General features: G+C 41.0%; 1 protein-coding gene and 1 long non-coding RNA gene across 3 annotated transcripts in view; one reads left to right on the top strand and one right to left on the bottom strand.

The window, feature by feature from the left end:
- The window catches only part of NHEJ1 (non-homologous end joining factor 1), a 97,806-nt gene that overhangs the window by 67,266 nt on the left and 6,762 nt on the right, over positions 1 to 23,778 (top strand). The gene's annotated exons all lie outside the window — the stretch shown is intronic.
- LOC117675258 (uncharacterized) lies at positions 6,745 to 9,660 on the bottom strand. The gene is made up of 3 exons (XR_004594164.2): positions 9,619 to 9,660; positions 8,167 to 8,226; positions 6,745 to 6,826 (listed from the first exon to the last, which is right to left on the bottom strand). It is a non-coding gene; the product is annotated as an uncharacterized LOC117675258 (long non-coding RNA).

The following is a 23,778-nucleotide window of genomic DNA, read 5'->3' as shown; positions in this document are numbered from 1 at the left end:
AGGTATCTTGTGTCCAATCCATGACCTCCCTACCACATGACCTTAGAGGCCGAAATTAAGAGGGGTGTGTGTGTGTGTGTGTGTGTGTGTGTGTGTTTCTCTTCCTTCACCATCCATCCTTATGAAATGCTCTCAGCGCCTCTGTCAGCCAAACCCACAGTGCCTGCTGCCCAGGACTGACTCCAGGCAGACGGCTTTGATGGGTAGGGGCTTGACTATATATTTGGCATTCCAGCTGCGGCACGTGGAAGCTGTGAAAGCCTTTGCTTGACAAATTCAGAGGGCTGTCACCTCCCAGCTAACCACCAGGCCACGGATATTTTTAGGCTCGAAATGCCAAGGAATTTTTCACTTTCTGTTTTTTCTTCGGTTTGTTGTGTTTCTTCTTCTTCTTCTTCTTCTTTCTGAAGGGAATTTTTAGTGCAGGTGATGAAAGGTACCCCTGTAGGCTCAGTGTCTGAAATCATCTCATTATCACCAAACAGGTAACAATTCTTCACTCGGCCTGTTTGTATGATCCCCACAATAACCTTTCACTTGCCTCCTACCTGAAAGGGATGCCTATCCCTGAAAGATCTGTATTCCAGATGCCAGAAGCCTTGGGAAATCTGTAATTTTATTCCTATGATCATTTCTCACTAACGTTCATTAGCATTTGGAATTTGGAGAACACTTAGGATATTTCGGACAATTATTTCCTGAAAACATATACAGGTACCCTTTCAGAGCTTGATTTCCCCACACATCTGAACATTTCCAGAGTTCCCATTTCATTCTAAGTGATTGATGACGGTGACTTTTAAACTGTGCCTGACATAGAGAGAGCAACATTTTCTAAATACCATATAGTGGCTTGATTTGGGCCTCCTGATCAAAGGTGTCTTGTTAATTGTATTAATTGTGGTGGTTCCCACCAGGGGGAGCTAGCTGCCTTCTCTTTGGGAACAAATTTCAACAAGCTTGATGAAGACTAGGCTGAATTGGTGCCACCAGGGTTATTGCAATTACTTTTTTTTTTTTTTTTTAAGTTTCATAAAATTCACTTTGCCTTTTTGGGGAAAAGAAATTGAATTTGAGGAGTGATTCTACTCTGAGGCACCATATCATCACCTTTGTAGTTAGACACCTAAATAATTCAGGTCATTGTTCAATGAAGTCTGCAAGACAGGAGAAAAAGACAGGAGGTCAGTCATGGAGGAGAGTATAATAGTAGCAGGATCAGACTTCAAAATTCCTAGTTCCTGGCTGTTAAATAACTCTACCGTGGAGCTTGTGCCTTGTTTGTAAATTTCCTTCCATACAGTTGTCCACTTAGCTGACACTGTCCGGTACCTTATGCCACCTTATTTTTTGACTGGAGGTGCTTGTCCATTTTGAAGCAAGGCTGTTCAGTGTTGAAAAATGTACTTTTTGGAGATGCATTTTACAATGTGGAGACTGCAGTTCAATCAATTTGCATCTCACCTTTTGTCTTCTGTAGATTCTCCATGTGTCCCTTTTGTATTATCAGTGTTTCTTGGTGGCCTTATTTTAAAAGATCTTCTAAGAGCATATTTTCTGATTCAGGACACTGAGTTGAAACAATAATTATAAATCAAAACCCACTATTGCCTCTACTATCAAAATAATCTTGACTTTTGTGCAGGAAAAAAAAACCCACACTTTTTTTTTTCCAGGAGAAAAATCTCCGGGAATATAAAGTAAGAAGCGTTTCTTTAAGATGTTCCCCCTCACAGGAAACAATTTGAAGCATTTGTGCTTCTCAGATTTTTTTTTTCCAGGGCACCAACAGGGAAATCAGCTTCTTTTTCATGTGGTTACTTGAAAACTTTTGTTGGGATCAAACAGATCTGCTCAATTTACATTTTCATTCAGACTTTTTTATATCACCTGTTATGTAGGTTTAGCTTAGGAAATGTTATGCTGCCCGCAACAAAACAGAAAGGCCATACTGGCTAACAGAATCCAGATCAGGGGAGATATAGCAGCAGGTGTCTGGGAGCCTAAACTAAATGGGGAAGTGGAAGCAGAGAGACCCGCCTCTCAGATCGGTGAATGAGACAGTTGTGCAACTCTTGATCTACCATTTCCTCTTTATCAAAATATTAAATCAAAATGCAAGAGACCAGGTAGATGGACAGGTATTATCCTGCATAAAGCCTCACCTGTCCAATAGCTGGGAATCAAATGCCTGTTCATTGCCATTCTCCAGGCAGTCAGGCAAGTATCCACATGACTAGACCATGCGCTCTCCCAAATAGTGACTGCCAGGTGCTTTGGATAATATTTCTCTTTTAACAATTTTTCAAAGACATCCGATTCAGTGCTGGATGGATAGATTTTTCCTCTGGGAAAATTTGGTGTCCAGATTTCTAGATCAAATACCTCTTTGGGAAGGCGCCTTGGAAGCAGTAAGTAAGGACTATCTCAAGAAACTTGTAGACAGACATCTACTTCTGTGATTAAGTCTTGTTCTCCCTCCCTGTTTTTGTGGTGGTGGCTGAGGCTCTTGACTCAGTGGAGACTTACCTCAAGATGGGATGCTGTTCCTTCATGCTTTCTTTTCCCTGTGTTGCTCCTAAGCTTATCCAGCACTGATAAAGGGTGAGTGCCTTAGAACCACAAAACCTTCATCCCGACCTCCTCACCTGGCAACTGTGCCCACTTTATTTCCAAATGCACCTAGATTCCTTCATAAGCCTATAATCTGGGTTGGTTTTGCTGCAATCCTCTGCATTTTCAGTCTGCTTTGTCTTGCTTAACCCTGACAAAAGGTGTACCGGCTGTTGCCTGGCCCATCCTTGTGGCTTCTGTTTTTCTGTCGGCTTCTTAGATTTCTGTACCACTAGTCAAAGCTCATGCTGTGCGGCTGAGAAGAACACATGACAGGATTTTTCCAGACTTGGGCAGTAAATGAGAAATTGCAAGAAATGTGTGATAGCAGTGTTTTAGACCCCGCTTGTGCCAAATTATAATCTTGTTGCATTGATTAATTTTTGCAGCTCGTTAAGAAAAATCAAAGAACGTATTTCAAAGGCTACATTTTGTGGTGTCTTTTGGAGCAGGAAAATTTGAGCAGCTTTTCCTTCAAATACTCTTCTCTATAGTAAGGTATGTACCAGATCAGGTGTGGTCTGTTACCACAGATCAAAACAAGTGGGAAGTGCAGAGTTCACTTTAATGCAGGAAAGATCCCTTTTCTGGGATTTTGTGACATTACCTGTAATGGCTCTTGACACACATACTCTATAAGAGGTTTTTGACCTCTGATATTTGTTCCCAATCCTTGCATCATATATAAAGGAGTCTTAAATGCCTTTGGAGTGATAACTAATTTGCATTTGCAACTTCTGGGGAAAATCCTAGATTGGGCAGTAGAAAAACAAATGAGATTAAAGCCATATCTAATTATGGTGGGTATAGCTGGCATAGTCAGTATGACGTCACAGAACCCTGCCTTTGGAAGCAGTGATCAATAATAACTCTTTTCATTCTCTGGCAACTGTCAATATAGTGGATGGGAATTCCCAAGGGTTGGAGTTGCTAATAACTGTCTTTCCTGTACTGTTCCTGGAGAAGTATGAGAGAGTTGCTCTGGTGCTCTTCTCTCTGTGCTGCTGGGAGCTGCCTTTGGCTCCTGTTAACACTGTGTGGTTTCCAAAGTGACTCATGGTGGGTAGCAGGATCAAAGGTGTCTCTCCTAGCTCAGACGGGACAGATTGCTCTGCAGTGTATTTTCTTTCCACTGCGTCCTCACCAGGCACTTATTTACCTTTTGCTTTCTCTCCTTATCCAGCACAGAATAACCCACTCTCTGTCTTCCCCACCGTGTATATGCACTCCCCTCCATTTTTAATGGCTTTGTAGGCTTCTGCATAGCATAGTACTGTGCATGAATGGCTCTTTCTTTAGGGGTGAAGAGCAAGACTACAATCCTCCACCCTGCTATCAGTTTGTTACAAGTAATGTACTTTGGGCCTCTCTCTAGTACTTCACAGTAGCCTGGCTGCGTTAGCATGTGTATATTTCCATATGAACGTAAGAATCTGTGTTGTGCTGAACCATAAGCAGTACAGGTTTTTTTGTTTTGTTTTATTTTTGTGATTGGGTCTGTAAGGACATCTTATGAATGAGGAGCTGCCAAAAACGGAAGCAGAAATATTCTGGGCGCAAAAGAGATGTTCTACAATTAAGATTTGCTTCCATTTGTTATCTCATAGAGTTGGGAGGGCAGATCAGGTCACTGTGATTTTCAGTAGGAACTGAGAAAACACAAGACTCCATCCATAAATCTGGAGCCTATCATGCTCTAAAAGAAGAGTCAAAAAAAGAATTGTTAACTTCTCAGAGTTAGAATCCAGTGAATTTACTGCTTCACTTCAATATAAACCCCTTAGCTTGGTTCAACAAGGTTTAACTGATAAAAATTGACATAGTTTTTACCAGTCCGATTACTTGGTTACATATTCTCTACATCAACATGTAGATGCTTAATAGAGTTAGAGGTAGGAATCTCCCCACTGATACCTGGATATAGTTAAATTTGGCTGTCTGTGTGCAATAAATGTGTTTTGTTCTTGAACAGACAACAGAACATTGAGTAGAAATGATAGGGAAGGCAAGTGAGAAACAAGGTGCACATACAGCATGGAAGTAAACAAAATAAGATAAAAATAAAAATCAGCTAACTCATTTGCCTTCAAAAATAAGGCATTAATGGTGAGATACCCGGATGCTGATATGTGCATATTGTTTTGTGTTGAAAACAAAAAAGATAATTTCATCTGAATCTGAATTTCATTCATCCAGATATATATGAACTAGAATACTGTCATTGTATTTTAAGCCTGAAGTTATGAGTTTTGTCCATTAAGAAAAAAAAATAGTGAAAGAAAAGGTGGGGTTTTTTTTGTCTTGTGAAGCCCATCTAATAAAAAGCAGGATCAAAGTAAAGGACAAGTGAAATTATGGTATGTTGTAAATGACAGAAGAAAATCCCTGATAGGAGATAAGCATTTTTTCCCCCTCCTTTACAGCTGAGATGGATTATCGGGCAATAATTAATGAATTGGGATACTGAGGATATATCCAGAAGGTATAGAAGGTTCCATGATAAAATTGCCCACCAAAGTACCAAAAATTAGGTTGTATATTTCAACGTGGCATAACTAGCAAGGCTTCTGAAATCGTTAAGGCTGGATTTTTTTAAAAAAACAATTTTTCTCCACTTCCCATCTGCCAGAAAATCTGGAGAACATACAATGGCCAACAGACTGGAAGGGTCAATCTACATCCCAAAGCCAAAGAAAGAAGACTTAACAAAGTGTGCAAACCATTTGCACAATATCCTTAATCTCACCTGCTAGCAAAATATTGTTTAGCATCATCCATTGCAGATTAGAGCCCTATACCAAAAGTGAAGTGCCAGATATTCAGAGAGAAAAGGCTGAGGAACATGAGGCATTATTTCTGAGACAAACTAAATAATTCAGAAAGCCAATAATACCAAAAGGAAATCAATAGGCCCTTCATTGTAGTCAACATTACTTTGGCTGTGTTTACCATGTCAAGCTGTGGAAGGTCCATAGGAAAATGGGAATCACAGAACATGTAACTGTCCTCATGCAAAACCTAGGCACAGGACAGGAAACCACAGTCTGAATGGAACATGGCAAAACAGACTTATCTCCCAGTATGTATACTCTCTTCTTAGTTATTCAAGCTATACACTGAATATATATATCGAGAGAGATTGGATTAGGGAACAAGAGTGGTTTTTAAAGTGGAAGAAAAAACGTTGTAGCTTGTGCTATGCTGATGTCAGTGCTCTATTAGCTGAAAATGCAAATGATCTACAAGTTCAAATTAAGGTGCACAGTGAAAAAACATGGGATTAATCTAAAATATAAAGACCAAATTAAGGACAACAGATACAACAACCAGAAGTAAAATTGAAGGTAAAGAAATAGATTCTTCCTTTTAAGATCAACCATCAACAGTAAGGATCCAGAAGTCAAAATAATATGCTAGAGACTAGCGCTTGGTAGAATAATGATGAAGTCCTTTGAATAGGTAATCAAATGTGTGACATACCTATTCTTAGAACAATCAGTATCATGCAGATTGTGATTTTCTTTGTTATAATCAATGGAAGCAAAAGTTGAACTTTGAAAAGCAGGATAGAAGGAATAATGACACTTGTGACCTTTGCTATCGGAGAAGATTCCTGAGAATATCATGATGAGCTAGGAAAACAAACCAATGTATCATAAAACAATTGAATCCAGAGTTCTCATATAAGGCTCAAAATACTATATTTTGAACACATATAAACATTTAGTTTTCTTGGGAAGTCTATAATGCTGGGAAAGATTGAAGGAAAGAGAAGAGGATGACCAGCGGTGAGCTAGATGGACTCAATATCAGCAGCAGTGAATGTCCCATAGAGTAACCTAAAATGTTAATTTGAGGACAGATCATGATGGGGAAAATCTATATGGTTGCTAAGAGTCAGCATGAACTTGATGGCATAATCTCCCCCCAACTATCACAAAAGTTTTTTTAAAAACTTTGAATTCTACAGATTCTTTCTCTCATGATTAGCATCCTCAAAGCATGCCCCATCAATACCCAGAGATATTTCATTTGATAGAGTGCCAATATAGCAAACATTAGTAAGGACCAATCCAACATAGCAACATTTAGCCTTCCTGTTTTGAGCAATTGTACTTGCACTTACTTAATCAGTATGAAATGGATAGAATGATGGCAAGCACTAACAAAAGAGATCCTTGCTGGGAATCAGATTATTTCAGGATGTATTGATCTGTGTGACAAAGCATCATGATTTGAAGTCCTGTGCTTTAGAGAGCTAGATTTACAAAAACAGCTTAAAATGGAGATGTCCACAAACCTAGGCAGCAGCTGAATTTAGGAAGAGATGAATTTAGTCCCGCAGGGGTCGGCAACCTTAAACACTCAAAGAGCCACAAAGGTCCTAACCGGAAGCCCCCTTTCTATTCTGGAGCCGACCGGAAGTCTGGTTCCCCCACCATAGAGTCTCCTCCTTGTATGGCATCCTTTTTTCTCTGCTGACTGGAAGTCCGGTTCCCCCACCATAGAGTCTCCTCCTAGCGCGGCATCCTTTTTCCTCTACCTGTCCTAACCGAAAGCCCTATCAATTGTGGAGCCAACCAGCAATAGGGAGCCGCAGCAGAGGGATGAAAGAGCCACATGCGGCTCCAGAGCCGCGGGTTGCTGACCCCTGGGCCCTGTTGCCTCACAGTCCCTTTCTATGGTGGCTGTTCGGGCTTTGCTGTTTCAGAGAATAATAGTAATAATGAACAGCTGGAATAAAGATTGCTTGTATGTGTATTTGGAAGTGACCCCATTTAAATTTGAAGGTTCTCTTGATCCAGCTTTTTACAAATTAATTAATTAAATTTATATGCTGCCCATCTTACTATCAAGCAACTCTAGGTGGCTTACAACAGAATAAAAACAAAAATATAAAAGCATTGAGATTAGATAAAACTAGGAACCAATGCAGGAGCGAAATGGAGTGGGATCTTCTTTCTTAGTCCTCTAGGTGGAATAACCATCAAGACCTCAAGCCAACTGGCAGAGCCAGGTTTTGTCGCCCTTTCAGAAAATTAAGAGGATGGGGGCATATCTCACCTCCAGTAGCACAATGTTCTGGCAGGCGGGGGCTACATCAGAAAAGACTCTTCTCCAGGACCCCAGCAGCCAAAGTTATTTGAATAATGGGTCTTCAACATGCCCCTTCTGCCAGAGTGAGTGGGGCAGACCAGTCCCATTGGGGCGAGAGAGTTCCTCAGTAGCGTGGCCCCATGCCATGAAAGGCTTTTAAAGGGGACACCTTGAATTGGACTTCAACACCTTGAATTGGACTTGGAAGCAAAGTCTCATCATTCCAGCACCATAAGCTCCCTTGCTGCTAATGAAATGGACAGATATTGGAAGGCCTAACAACAGAAGTATTTCTGACCCCACTCAAATTGCTGTCTGATCTGTCAATATGCTCATAATCAACTCCTTAGTGTAAAGGTCTGATTTCTGGCATCATAAGAGACAATAAGGAGATACTTTAGAAAACTAGTATTCTAATTCAAAGTGAAATATTTAGAAGGATGGAATGAACATTACCCAGTTTCAGGAAAAATTTGCAGAACACAAGCAGCCTCCATCTCTGCCTTTCCAATAGTTCTATAGAAGAATGGAATGTGGCCCATTATGACTGGCAAAAATTATTATAATTGTCTCAAGGAAATATAAAATACATAGGTGTCAGAAATAAGATGGCTGGCTGCAAACAAAAAATGGCTTTAAAGTTAACATTTTTTTTCCTTTTTCCTTCTTAATAGTGCTTGGTGTACTCTAATTCTAATTGATCTAAATATTACAAATTTACAAATCAAAAATAAGAAAAAAATAGATATAAAATTGTGACAGTAAGACTGAGAGAAAGTTCAGGCTTCAGAACTTTGGATCATTGTTAGATTTCCAGTGGAACCATCTTTCAAATTTCTGATATTTTTATACTTTGGGGTTATGAGGGAAAGAGTCACTTTGTCATCAACATTAACTTAATTGTTTAAAAATACAGTTCCTTGCATTCTTATCAAGGCATAGTCCCAAATCACGATTGCCTTATACTGTGATGGCGAACCTATGGCACGCATGCCACAGGTGGCATGCGTAGCCATATCGGTGGGCATGCGAGCTCAGCTCCGCCCCATTGGAAGTTGGCAAACGGGCTGTTTCTGGCCTCTGGGGGGGTGGAAAGGCCGTTTTCACCCTCCCCAAGCTCCTAGAAAGGCTCTGGAGCCTGGGGAGAGAGAAAAACAGGCATACCGGGCCCAATGTGCCATCGTGTGCCAGGAGCGGGGGGGGAGCGGGGGGTCATGCATGCATATGTGGGGGTGGGGTGCATAGAATAATGGGTGTGGGCATGCATGCACATGACCCCCTCCTCGCCCCCTCCTGGCACGCGATGGCAAAAAGGTTAGCAGCCATCACTGCCTTATACCATATTTTCACTTAATAGTTTCATGGTTCAGACATCACAGAACTGTTATTTAAATTGACAGAAAAGTGGCAGATTAAAGTACACAGTGAGAACTACTGGATCTTTGTAGTCACAAAAGCAGGTTCATTTGGTCTACTGGACGGATTCTTTCCAGATGATTATAGAAAATGTATTATTGAGGGCTTATGGATTATTGAAGTGCAAATATTGCAAGCATTTTGTAAATCTTTTGGCTGTGTGGTACCCAGCTTGAAGCAAATTTTCTAAAGCAATACCAGAACAATGATGGGAACGTAATCCTGCAACGAACTCAGGTATCTGTTTTGCCGCAAGATTTATACCAATAGTACCATCACAAGGCCCCACAATTTCACACACAAAATTAGAGGCTCCTTTATATGCTTGGTGTCATCATCTACTAGCATTAGCCTTCTGGATTGTACATACGGCAAACCGAACAAACTTTGTGTAAAAGAATAAATGGATACAAATTTGACATCAGGACTGAAAATAAGAACAAAATAATATCAGAGCATTATTCAACACGCTTCCTGCTGTTCGATGCTCACCTGGAGTTGCACAGGACTAATGTGGCAGAAGAAGGAACTTAACTCATTCATCTAAGCTTTGGGCCTTGGTCCAAACTACAGGTCTGTTCTCTTATCCTTGGTCTCCTTTCTCCCAAGCGCCTGTAACTCCATCACCTTTCCTTTGGCTCTGCTCCAGAAGAACGAAGAAAGCTTCCACCGCTCTTGTAAACAGGCAAAAAGGGCACTGCGGGAAGGGAGGGGGAGGGAATCTGAGGGTGGGGAAGATTCCACAAGGGGCCTTCACAATGTCGTTTCCCCCGCACCCCCTTTCTTCCTAACGGAGAGCTGTGAGAAAGGATTGTAGCCCAAACCGGGGAAAACAGCAGGCCGAAGAGGAAAGAAAAGGTTATTGAGCAGCGGGCAGGGCTGCTGTGGTCTCCGAGTGAGCATAGACCGTCAGTTGTTAGGTGGGTGCCTTAGTGGGGAAAGACTGCCTTGATTATGCATTATGCGGCAGTTACACAGGGACAGCAACCCTGCATTCCCCGTTCCACAGAGCTGGCCTTTATGTGCCTGACATTTACTCTCCAAACTTTGGGGCTATGGGGGAGAAAGGAAAACACTGTGTGCAGCACTTGGCCACGCTGGCCTGTCACACACACACTCACACACACACTCACACCACTTCCACTGGCTGCCTTCTTCCTGTTTGCCCCATTGGCTGCCCCGCTTATGACCCCTCAATCCCCCCCTCAGCCCATTGCTTGACCCTCCTGGGGCTTTCCTCTTTGGTGGGGTCCCTGGGATGACCTGGAAGCTGAGACCTGTTTTCCTGTTGTTGGGCAAATCTCTAAGACTCGTGATCGGGCAGAAAGCAGCTGAGATGAGCCTTTTCCCTTCTGATCACTTGGGATAAGCATAGCGCGGAGCAAAGCCAGATCGGCTCCATTCCCCTGAGGGATCACGTTTGTTCTTTTCAAAGGTGTTGTTTAATCAGGTTGCTGGTTCTCCTCTTTCGTACATCCTTCCATTTTCGTTTTTTGGCAACAGATCCTGCCAGCACTTCAACTTTCTTTAACTTTCTTTAAGCCTGCCCCTTTACTAGCATAGGTTATCCTTGGCACCTAAGATGCGAATACATAGATGAGATGATTAAGTATTTATTGCTCTGTTATCTAGGAAGGATTGAGGCAGTAGTGAAATCCAATTTTTTTTACTACTGGTTCTGTGGGCGTGACTTGGGTGTGATGTGGCTTGGTGGGCGTGGCTTGGTGGGCGTGGCAGGGGAAGGATACTGCAAAATCCCCATTCCCACCCCACTCCTGGGGGAAGGATATTGCAAAATCTCCATTTCCACCCCACTCTGGGGCCAGCCAGAAGTGGTATTTGCCGGTTCTCCAAACTATTCAAAATTTCCGCTGCCGGTTCTCCGAACTGCTCAAAATTTCCGCTACCGGTTCTCCAGAACCTGCTGGATTTCATCCCTGGATTGAGGTCCTGGAGTCTGCGACACAGAGTCCTGCCATCGCTAGCTTCAACCCATGGCCCACTGCAGGAGGTTGATTCATGGAGTGGGCATGAGCATGGTAAGATCGTGCTGTGTTTGCCTATCCTTCCATTTCACTGGGGGTATGAAGGCTGTCCTCATAAAATTAATGTCCCTGCTTGCTGACTTCTTCATCAAGCACAGGGATGGGGACTTGCAGCCCTCCAAGGGAGCAGAGGGACATCTTCCCTCAACCTTCATCTGTAGCCAGAGATAAAATAGAATAATTCAACAACATCTATAGAGCTGCAGTTTCTCTACCTATGCTCAAGGTTTTTCTTATTTCATTGGCAAAAAAAAACACGGTATTTCAGCAGGATTTAGTTAAGGTGAAGCATTAGAACAGGAGGAGGAGGAAGAGGAAGAGGAAGAAGAGGAGGAGGAGGAGGAGGAGGAGTCTTCTCCATGGTTCCAGGGCACTTTATTGTTCCAGAGTAGTTAAGAAGAAACCAGGAAATCTTTAGGCTGAGTGCCTCTTGTTGTTTCAAAGCCTCGACGGTCCCACAATCCCTTCAGTTCACTCCCTCTGTCTTGGCATGGATGCTACCAATCCTGGGTCTTGGGTCCCACCCTTCTGAGCCACGAACCAGTACTCGGGCCCCCTGCTTCCCTTCCTCCCCACCCCCGGCACTCTCCTGGCCACAGAGTGATTTATTAAGCAGGCCCTCCCTCAATGGAACATGTGCTGAGGTTGCCCACGGGAATGTGGGTAGATCTGACAGTCGCACCGCCACAGCCCAGGCTGTAATTTCAAAGCCTGCCCTAATCAGTTAAAAATATATTAAAAAATGGGAATGCGGGTTTTGCCAGGGAAAATATCTGTAACCACTTGGCAGGCCCTGGTGTGATAATGAAAGGGTCCGGACTACCCTTGGGGAATGACCGATTTAGAGATTGCATTCTCATAGGGACTTAGTCCCTGGACCTGGCACTCTTTCCCAATATGTTCCCCTTTCCCAACCCCAAATGCAGATTCAGCCTTCCCAAGCCACTGTCCAGTGTTGTTGGCTTTCCGTTAAACTATATGGAGGTAGAGGAAGATTGGGAGATTTTGTCTTGGGTAATAGTGTCCTAAACCTGCCTCTTTCTAGACTGCAGACCATGTGTGGCCATAGCCTTATTGTGTTCACGTGACTCAGAGAAATTGCCAATCAGGCACCGTTAAGACACTCTGCCCGAAATCTATTACAGAGTTTCTAGAGATATCTTCATGGCCAGAGTGGGAGATGCTGGCTATGTCCTGGTTCACAACTTCCACCTCCCATCTAATTTGGCTGATGCTAGTTGACATCTAGTCACAAAGCACTTTTTAAGTACAGGTTGGAAATCAGGAGGTGGAATGAGGAGATGCTACTTCTCTTATACATCTGCATAGGGTTATGGGCTGTGGGCAGATAGGAACCATGTAAGGGAAGTGTAATTAAATGAATTAGATTTTATAAACTAAGGTACTGTTGATTACGGCAAAGATAACAGAGTAGGAATTTGTGGGTAGGGATTGCAACTAATAGAACATATGGTTTCCATACAAAAAAACCTGGTATTTCTGTTGTAAAAACAGAAATGGGTCAGGTAGTACTTGATAGTCATGAGACCAAGAAACCTACCACAATAATAATGGGCCATAGATGCACAAAAAAAATATGTTGTGCATTCCTAACTTGCTGTTGCTTTGGGACCTAAATTGTAATAATCATGGAGACATCATCCTATCCTTTTAATATTAGTAACGTAACATCCATTTCTATCTGATGTTGCAGGGCTCCATTTGTTATAGGACAAAGATCTTCAGATGTGATAGGAGAATTCTTATTTGAGCAAATTACTGTCTGAAGTTGAGTCTTAGTGCAACATGCATTGCAGACTATAAAATTCATTGGGAATTCCCCCTAGGCAAGTGTACATATCACCCTTCCAAAACACTGATTCCCAGCCAGAATTGTCCATGCTGGCTGTGAATCTCGAGAGTTTTACTCCAACAAATCTGAGGGGTATTGAGGTTTGGGAGATGAGCATAAATTAACAGTTATGTAGATACTCTAAGATATGAAATAAAGATAGGGAATGTTCTGTAATTATTCCCTGATTTCTTTAACCTAGCAGTTCTCTTTACTGTCATCCATTTCATTATAATCGAAGCTGTCTTCATGTTTGGGAGCAAATTCAGACTAGGCTGTCATGGGTACAAGCAAGGCCTGTTAAGCCTTGCCAAGGCCCTCAGTAAATTTAGCTTGATCTAAAATAGATTATGTATCCTCTCATAGCCATATATTGTATGGGAAAGATTGGAACTGGTAATAAAACTGTTTTCTCAAAGGCAGTTTTCTGACCATACTGATCTTAATGAGAAATCATTCAAAAAACTGTGAGGAACCTCCTGTTGCCTGGACCATAGTTGCAAGCTATAGGTCTTATCAAAAGGATATCCATATTTGCTTTCTTCAAAGGCCACTTCTTTCTTTCAGCTGGTCTGCCGAGCAGGCCAACCCTTGGTCAACTAAGATGCAAACATAGATATAATTACCTTCCTTTAGTCTTGCCTTCTAGTCAACAAAGTGATCTCTTTATTTCTAAATATTCCTTCCTGGGCAGATAAATGTCATTAATCTAGTTTCTAGCACAATAAGTTAACTTTACTATGTAGGATGTGGTCCCTCCTAGATCATTTCCTGCAAAGTAAATGCATATTATCCGGTAGTCATTGTTGGCCTGTCCTCATGTTCAAATTAGGACTTGGATTTCAGAGGGAAATGAAGTTTGATGTCCATATGACCCTGTTCATGGTGTGCTCCAATTACCTCTAGGCTGAAATCTAGCAGAACATGTTGCTATTGTGTTAATGAGAGCTATTGTTAGGGTTTTTTTAAAAAACAGCAAATAGCTTGCTTAACTGTCAGTCCAAAATATTAAAAAAATTATCATTTTGCCCAAAATATAAAAAATTCTTAAAACCAGCTATAGATGGAAATTGTGTAGTCTAGTAGACTTGAATTTTTCAAGTATTATCACATAAAAGTAAACTCTCTTTCATGAGCGATAACTTCCTTGGCAACGGTACAGAAGTGATTTGCCATTACCTTTTCTCTGGTTTGTTTTTACTTTCCATTCTAGCCTGCAACCTTAAATTCAACTTGTTGGCCTCCCATTCAAATACTAACTAGGTCCGTCTCTTCCCAACTGCAGATAAGGTTGACCAGGTGCTGCCACTAATGCATTTCTACCACTATGCACAGTGTAGGAAATAAACAGGGGAACTAAAAATCTTAACTCAATAAGACAAATGTGATACGATAGGCATCACTGAAACATAGCAGACAAAACTCACAATTCCCACGTTTGGCTAATTTAAAAGGAACAGACCAGGTAGAGGTGTTGCGCTTTATGTAGATAAAATAATTCCAAGAAAAAGAGTACGTTTGAGTAAGACTAAAAGGAGAAATAAAAGTGATAGTTGTGGGAGTTTACAAGGAACCTCCAGACAGAGAATACAGACAAGGCCTTTTTTTGTCAAATGTCCAGAGCGCACATCTATTGCTTCCAGTTCAATTTAAAGGGAAATATCAAATGGAGGGCACCCAGGCTCTGCCCTAGCACTGTGCCACTCATCCTTTTCATTAATGATTTCTATGAAGGGGTTAAGGGGATCTGGAAACGACAACCTGTGAGGAATGGTCAAAAGATGTGGCTATTTTTCCCTAGTAGAAGGGAAGGCTGAGGTAAGATATAATAGCAGATCAGTTGTCAAGAGAAACTTCTTGATGGGTTATTTTATTTTTTATTTCAGATTATTGGCCAAACTATTTAATAATTTTAAATTGTTTTTAACTTTTATATTATTGGTTTTTATCTTGGCTGTACACCGCCCTGAGTCCTTCGGGAGAAGGGCGGTATAAAAGTTTAATAAAACTAAAACTAAACTAAACTTGACTGCACAAGCTGTTACTGAAACAAACAACCATATGAAGTAGTGAGCTGTTCTTTGCTAAGGATGTTCAGGAGCTGGACAGCCATCAGTCAGAGATGCAAAGACCTGCATTCACAGAGAATTGGATTATATGATCTCTAACACCCTTCCAACTCTACAATAAGCCTGAACATCCAGCATTTCATATTTATTTACACTGTCTTATATTTTTTGAATCCTGAAATAAGCTCTTGGCCTTATTTTCAGAGAGGTCTTATTATTTTGGGGTATGTGGAGCAAGATGGGGCTCCTCTTGCTGTCTTACCTGATTTCCAGCTCTGTGTTTAAATATTTTCGGGGAGGGCTTATTTTCTGGGAAGGCTTATTTTAGCACATGCGCTCAAAAGCCTGATTAGACTTATTTTCAGGGGATGTCTTATTTTTGGAGAAACAAGGTACTATTTTTAAAAAGTGGGAGTGCTCCATCACCGCCACTAAGCATGCCTGTTAAACTTTCCTTTGGCTCTCCAAAGCTGCTTCTATCTGCTGCACTCCGTTTCTGCTTATAAAATTCTCTTCTATAAATGTGGATAGTTAAATGGGATTTCTGGATATTGAGTGCTAGAGTAGACAGTCAGGGAGACCTCTTGTCCTCACACAATGTTTGCAAATGGCTTAGAATCGCTTGTCCACCAGATGGATGCAACATGTTCCCTCAACATTCTAACCATACCTCTCCCAAACTGTATTCCTCATTATGTACTATTTTTCAATTATACCATATTCCCTCTATTGCCAGTAGCTGTGCTGATTGGGTTAGTAGAAGTCATCAGCCAACAGTTCTGAAGAGTTGAGGAGAACTCCCCAATAGAGAGTATAAGTCAAAGGGAAGAGTTTGAACAAATCACCTTTGGGGCAATATTTCTGCTACACCAGAACATCCATCCAGCGTATGCACCAAAACAAATTCCTTGTGTGTCCAATCATACTTGGCCAATAAAGAATTCTATTCTATTCTATTCTATTCTATTCTATTCTATTCTATTCTATTCTATTCTATTCTATTCTATTCTATTCTATTCTATTCTATTCTATTCTATTCTATTCTATTCTATTCTGTTTGATAGACAATGAACCTAGGAAGATGCTCAAGATTGCAGATGAAGTACAAGGCAATAGTTTTTCAAGTACCATATATTGCAGGGGGAGGCAATTAATTTTCCCGAGGGGCCATATGAAAAACTAGAACTTTGGTGGAAGGCCATCACCACTGATGGCCACCACTGATGTCCCACCTACTACCACCGATGCATCACCCTCTGTTGCCCACACCTCGCCCCCCCCCATCAAAGCAGTCTGCTATTGGATTGTGACAGACTGTGGACTGGATGTGGCTCGTGAGCCATAAAATGCTCAAGTCTGATATATTGGTTACTTTCTATCTCAGCTGTTTATGCATGTCCACTTGTTTTAATTTCCAAAAGCTACTTCCTTTGATTGAGCATTGGTATGGTATAAAGGACATTGTCTTGGTGTAGCTGAAGATAATATCCAGATTCCTCTTAACAATTTTTTATCTACAGTTGCTACCAGATTTCTTATCTTTAAAAAAATGTTTAGTATGGCAAATTTTTAAACAATGTTCCTTCATCCTTCACTGTTTTGTTTACTGTATTTGTTCGTGACCAGCTCAGAATCTAAGTAACCTGGATCCAATGTTATTTCCTCATTGCAGCCTTGTTACAAATCTGTAACATAGGTTTATCGAGGTAAACACTGCTATCCTGCCAAAGATCTTCTAGCTCAAAAGGGAAAATATAAAACAAAAACAAGACCACTTGAATGACCTACAACCATTTGTAAGAACTTAAACTTAAGGGAATTTTTAAAAACTTTTTTTTTTAATTAAAGGGTGGTTTCATTGACTTCTAACACTTTCCCTAATACTGAAAATCCAGAAGGAACAAGCCTATCTATGATCAGTTTGGGATGAGGACTATGAAGTTTTTCTCTTCACTCTCAGCAATCTGCAGTTCCCCATTGGCTAAGAAATCCTGTTTAATTTTATTTGATCTTGTCCTTTTTTCACTGCTTAAGCTTGTACCAAAATATGCGGCTTAGAAGCAAGACTTAATCTGAACCAAGATTTAGTTTTAGAGATTGTGTTTAAATGTTAGGATGACCCCCCCCCCAAAAAAAGCTTGTGATGAAAGGGGGACGAGCATTTTTCCACATGCTCCACCTCCCTTCCCAGTTTTTATCTTGAGTGCATCTAGGAAGGATTAGCAGGACATTCAGATTACAGATTATGCCCCCCGAGGCCTAACCTGTCTCCATTCAGGAATTGGCCAGTGATAATTTTGAACTGATAGAAATCCAAAATTGTGCACCAATTCTTCCTTCTTGCAAGCAGAGTTGACCGATCAAGCTTTTTCCACAGATTCTTTATCTTTGTTTATCTGTCTCTCTTTTTAGTTTAGTCTCCTTTTGTCTAACCACACTACGTCTAGAATCTAGTTTTGTTTTGTTTTTATCTCTTGAAGGGAACAGAGACTTTTCAGGACCTTTACACATCTTTGCCCGGGTACCCTGAAAACCATTGCGCTTCTGGCTGGCGTACTGTAAATGTCCTTCTCCTCCTCCTCACTTCAGCCTTGAACTGCCATCATCTGATACACGCTTGGTCTTGCTGTCATGTAGCCATAACATAGGCAGAATATCCACCTCTTAACATACACGGCTGGCATCGTCATCCTCCAGGCTTGGCTAAGATGCAAGTTTTTGGTCTGACGTCAATCTTCTCATGGCAGCAGCTCTGGGCAAAGGAATGACTTGTGCTCTTACACATTTCCTCAGTTTCTTAACCTTCCTTCCCCCCCATGCTTGATAGCTTTCTATCTCAGCAAAGACTGATAACCGGAAATGGTCTCTCCAAAATCTTTTCTTGGCAGAGATGCAAGTAGATTTTGAGGGGGGGGGGAATGAGTATTTTGAAGGGGAAAAAAGACCCTACCACCATGATGGCAAACCTATGGCACGCGTGCCACAGGTGACACACAGCGCCCTCTCTCTGGGCACGCAAGCCTTCACCCCAGTTCAGCTACGCCGCACATGCACATGCATGTCCCACTGACCAGTTGGTCGTCGGGTCTCTGCCACACATGCACGGGGGGGCAGAGCACGTGCGTGGGGCTGCATGCGCATGCGCAGGGTGTGGGGCATGTGTGGGGGTGCACAAGCGTGGGGCGCAGGGCCCATGCGGGGGGCCCGTGTGCACATTGCATTTTGGGGGTTCGGGTGCATGCTCATGTGCACATTGGTCCAGAAAAGGTTAGCCATCACTGCCCTACCACATTGCATTTTTAATGGAAACCTATGCTGCAGGGGAAATTAGAAACGCAGCTCAATAACATTAAATAACTCAAAGTATCATTGATCATGTCATCTCAATTGTAATTTATAAATGGCACCTAGTATCTTAGTGGCCTGAATGATGTCTCAAGTCTCTGTTTTGAAATGTAAGCTATAAATTGTCTTACAGTGGATTTGAGGAAGCATATAGAGAACAGCAACTTTATGAAAGTGGACGGAGGGGTTGACATGCTCTGGGATTTACGCCTAGGCCTTGCCAGTATCCCTGAGGATGGTTGAATGGATGGCAAAGAAAAGAAAGGCAGCAGTGACCTGCCCCATTGCTTGCCTGGTTACATGGTTTTTCTTCTGGGCCAGGCCCCTGTGATTTACTTTGCCCTGAGTTATGACTGTGTTTTTGCCTTTGATCTGGCATCTCCAGCTGCCTAATGGCTGTTCTTGCCCAGCCTTTGGGGTTCATTTACCTGCCAGTTTACAACTCATTGCGGCCTGGATACAATGAGAGAGTTGATCTTCAGTGGCTATGAGCAAAGCTCTCTGTATTTCTCATCCTTCTGGTTTCTGATCTCTGCAGAAGAGTCTAATCTAATACCAGTAAAGGTGCAAATCAGCTTGGCCATGCCAAGCAAGATCTTAGGTTTATAGGGATAAAAAACAACTTGTGGATAAATGATGGCCTTTTCTCATTCTTTGCGTTGTACTCATTTTGTATTTTGTTATTTTATGGCTTGTAGAAAAGCACACACAGCTGTTTTAGTTCTGCTGGTTTGTGTTACAGTCCATGCTATTTAAACAAGGTGGGGCAGTGCCCCCTGAAATTGCTGATACATTGAGTTGTATCACATGGATATATGGATATATATTGTGTTGTATTTTCAAGTGTTATTTAGCTATTTGGGGCAACTGACTCCTGCAAAAAAAAGATTTATTTCTAATTGACGAGCATTATTTTTGCTAAAGAGGCTGCAGTCTTTTCTGAAGATCAGAAGGAAAAGACCACATTTTACTTCTGATGATTATGATTCTAAGCTTGTGTTTTCTATGACATTAATTGAATCTGCACTAAGTGTGACTAAATCTAAACCAATGGGAGAAATGAAACAACTTTTATTATGCCCAGACAGATATTTTGGTTTTATCTCAGTAGGTGACATAACCTAGCTGATGTTAGTTGATGCCCCATCAAAAAAAAACAAAGTCAGGCCTAGTTATTTTGTTTTATTTTAAATGTCTTGATTTGTTTAGAATGATTTATCTGGCCGCCTAATTCACTAATATGACTCTGGGTGGCTAATAATTAGATTTTTAAAATATAGTATAAATGCAATATAAAATTACTCTCCTAACCTAATGCTTGGATTCAAAGCCTCCAAATAATTGCAGGACTAGATTAAGAAATTGAAAGAAAATTGTGGTATAAAGTACGGCAATCCAGTTTCCCATTGCTATTAAGAAAACGAACATTTGTTGAAATCTTTATTTTAAATATTTTAAAGGCTTTCCTGCCCATTGCCTCCAAGAAAGAAAGGGCAGGTAGAATAGCTTTGCAGAAGATCTTGTTTTAAAAGATTTCATGGCGTTTACACTGCATTAGGGGTGTCAAACTCAAGGCCCAGGGACCGGATCCGGCCCACATAGATCTGGCCCGTGGGGCCACCTTGGAAACAGTAAAGAACCGGCCCGGGGTGCTTCTGCCAGCAAAAACAGAGGTCGGGAGGGCCGCGTGTTCTGTTTTCGCTGGCAGAGGTTGCAGGAGGCCGTCCTAACTCAAAACAGAGCTCGCGAGGGCCACGGGCACCACCACCCCGAGCTCCATTTTCGCTGGCAGAGGGTTGCAGGAGACCATCCCAGCTGAAAACAGAGCTCAGGAGCCTGTTTTCACTGGTAGAGCTCTCAGGCCCCCACAAGCATTCCTGACACAAGTGATGTCAAACTGGTGACTCCCACCCTGGCCACGCCCCCCCCAGCCCCCCCAAGGTCAAACACAACCCTGATGCGGCCCTCAATGAAATTGAGTTTGATATCCCTGCACTACACCATCAGTAAGGACTCAATTTAAATGAAAACAAATCTGGGGGAAACAGATGAATATTTTAAAAAAACCAAACAAAATCTACCAAGGATTACAGAGGAATCTAAAAAGATTATGGATGGACCTATAACAATAACTGAAGTTTACAGAGCTATAAAAAAGGATTAAAACAGGCAAGGTACCTGGACCAGATAGATTACTAGGATCTTATAATTAATGTTTTGAGGATTATTCATAGCTTTTACAAAATACGTTGAGCTCTATTTTACAGAGAAAAAAGAGGCCAAAGAGATGGGAAGAGGCTAATACAGCATTAATGCCTAAAGAGGGGCAAGATTTGACTTTTAACAAGAAACTAATGGCTGATATCCTAACAATTTTGGCTGAGAGGCTGAAAATAATTTTGCAAGAATTTATACGTGAGGATCAATGTTGTTTTTCATCTAAAAGTTAGTTAATGGACAATATTAGCAACATAACAAAAAACAAAACAAAAAACAAGTCACATTGATTTTCATAGATACAGAGAAGGCCCTTGAAAGTTTGAACTGGACCTTCCTGTTCAAAGTTTTGGAGGATATGAACTTTGGAGAGAATTTTATTAAATGGATAAGATTGAGTTATATGCCACATAAAGTACAAATACAGGTAGTCCTCAACTTACAATCACAATTAAGGCCAACAGTTCCTTTGCTAAGCAAGAAAGTTGTTAAGTGAATTTTGCTCCATTTTAATGATATTTCTTGCCACAGTTGTTAAATGAATTGCTATAGTGGTTAAACTAGCAACATGGGCTGTTAAGTGAATCTGACTTTCCCACTGACTTTGCTTGTCAGAAGGTCGCAAAAGGTCATCACATGTCCCTGGGACACTACAACAGTGGTGGTATTCAGCCGGTTCTATCCAATTTGGGTGAACTGGTAGCGGCGGCGGCGGGAGGTTCTGCCCACCCGCCCGGATGTAATCACGTCCCGTTTTTGACGCTCTGAGCATGTGCGGAAGGTCCTGCGCGCACTCACATTTGCGAACCGGTGGCGAAGTTAAGTGAATACCACCCCTGCATTACAACCATTCTAAATATGAGTCATTTGCCAAGCATCTGAATTTTTAGCACGTGACCATGCTGCAATGGTTTTAAGTGTGAAAAACAGTCATACCACTTTTTTCAGTGGTGTTGCAACTTCAAGCAGTCACTAAATGAACTGTTGTAAATTGAGGATTACTTCTGTACTTCTTAGCAGAGATCTAACAAAACGGTATGAAATAAAAAAAGGCAACAAGACAAGAATTGTCTCCTCTCTTCTTCTTTTACTTCTTTAAATATTGAAGAGAGATATAAAACAAGATGAGAAAATTATGTGAAGAACAGATTGAAAAAGAAGTTAAGGACATTTGTGGATGTCCTGGTACTGGCTTTGCAGGATCCTTTAAAGAGAATAGAAACATCAGTGGGAAAATTTAAAAGAATTTGGTACTAAATAATTATATTCAACCATGGAATGAAGTGTATAGAGCTATGCTTTGGTGGGAGTAATTACAGTGGCCATTGTTGGGAAGAATTTCTATGATAAAAATGAATGTTTTTCCTAGAGTGATGCTTTTATTTCAGAGGAATTTAAACATTAATATACAACTAAAATCAGAACTTTTCCTCAAGACTGATAAACAGTTGGAAGAAAAGTCATGGAACTATTTTTGATATATGATAACTACAGCAAAATTATTGTAGGCCCAAAGAGGAAAGCTTTGGCAACACCTATGAAGAAGGAAGGATTGGTGAAGATGACAGAACTTGCTCAGTGGTGGGTTTCTACTGGTTTGCCCTGGTTCGAGCAAATCGGTAGTGGCGGCGGCGGGAAGCTCCACCCACCCGGACATCATCATGGACACTCTGTGTATGCGCAGAAGGTTCTGAGCATGTGCAGAAGCGCCACGCGTGAGCTCACAGTTCCGAACCGGTAGCGAAGTTAAGTGAAACCCACTACTGAACTTGCTGAGATGGCTAAATTGACCTGTTTGATTAGAGAAAAGACAATCTCTATGTTTATTGCCGAATGGAAACCCTTTATGGGCTTTTTTCGTAAAATAGAAAAAAATAGATTCATGATTTGTGGTTTTGATTTGATTAAATACAATAGAATAAGAAAAGAAAATAATCCCTATGTAGCTTTACAGAAAGAGGTAGATCTACAATTGTAGTTATAACTGCTGTAAAGATTGGAAACCACTTTTTTCTTCCTTTTCTGCTTTTCTTGTATCTTTTTTCTTTTTTTGCAGTTTAGCTTTCTTTTTTATTCATTTGTTTTTCTTTTTTCCTTCTTACTCTACTTGACTGCGTACTGATTTTTGCTCTTGTGTTAAAACTTCCATCAAAATTATTTTTTTAAAAAAAGAATTAAATCCTATGCAAATGGCAAGATCACCACATATAAATGGACAATAAGCAATACAAACACATTATGTTTTAAATTATGGGCCAAATTTCATTTAATTATTTTTAAAAATTATTTTAACTTTTGTGTACAAATGTTTTTATTTTGGTTGTTCACCGCCCTGAATCCGAAAGGAGAAAGGCGGTATACAAATCTAATAAAAGATAAAGAAGATAAAGATTATCTGTCCGCATGGTCAATATTACTGTACATGTTAAAGACTCAGGATGCACTGTATTTTTTTTCCCATGACATAATACTGTATTTTCAACCTAGCAAATCTTACGTTGTGAATGCTGCCCATTCCTGGAGCCATTGGATCAGAATATGCTAACATATAACAGTTACTTCTTCATCGGACTACTATAAGACACTCTACATGGAGCTGCATTGCAAAAATTGCTCTGGATATTTAGATGGAGATCATATAAATTTAATAAATAGAATAACTGCTCAGAACATCCTAGTAGTTCAGACCGCTGCAGCCCCTTTACTGATAGGCCCCTCTACTTAGAGGGAATTACTTCCTTGTTAAAGCAATTCCACCAGCTATCAAGTATGTTTCTAGGCATTAATTCACACTCTTGATGACAACCTATTAAGCTGGAGGTGGCTTGTAATCACACCATTCCATAAACCCTGCTCCCCTTTACAAGCCTGCTCAGGCTTGAGAACCTGTTCTCAAACTTGCCTTCATCAAAAACAGTCTCTTTCATCCGTTCCTTGGTTCTAACCATGGCAGAGCACAAATTGATGGAAACAAGGAGTGGGAGGGGACCAGAAAGCTTTTCCAATGGTCTGTGATACTCTTTGCCTTAGGAAAGTTAGTTAGTGTACTCCTGGGTAGTCTTTCACAATGTAATAAATAACTTTTGGGGTTTGTTTTTATTATTTGAATGTGCAAATTTTAACT

Source organism: Pantherophis guttatus, chromosome 1 (genome assembly GCF_059756535.1).
Source record: "Pantherophis guttatus breed Tessera chromosome 1, ASM5975653v1, whole genome shotgun sequence".
Lineage (NCBI taxonomy): Eukaryota > Metazoa > Chordata > Lepidosauria > Squamata > Colubridae > Pantherophis > Pantherophis guttatus.
Note: the sequence above shows the minus strand (reverse complement) of the source record. Positions and strands in the feature narration are given on the sequence as shown.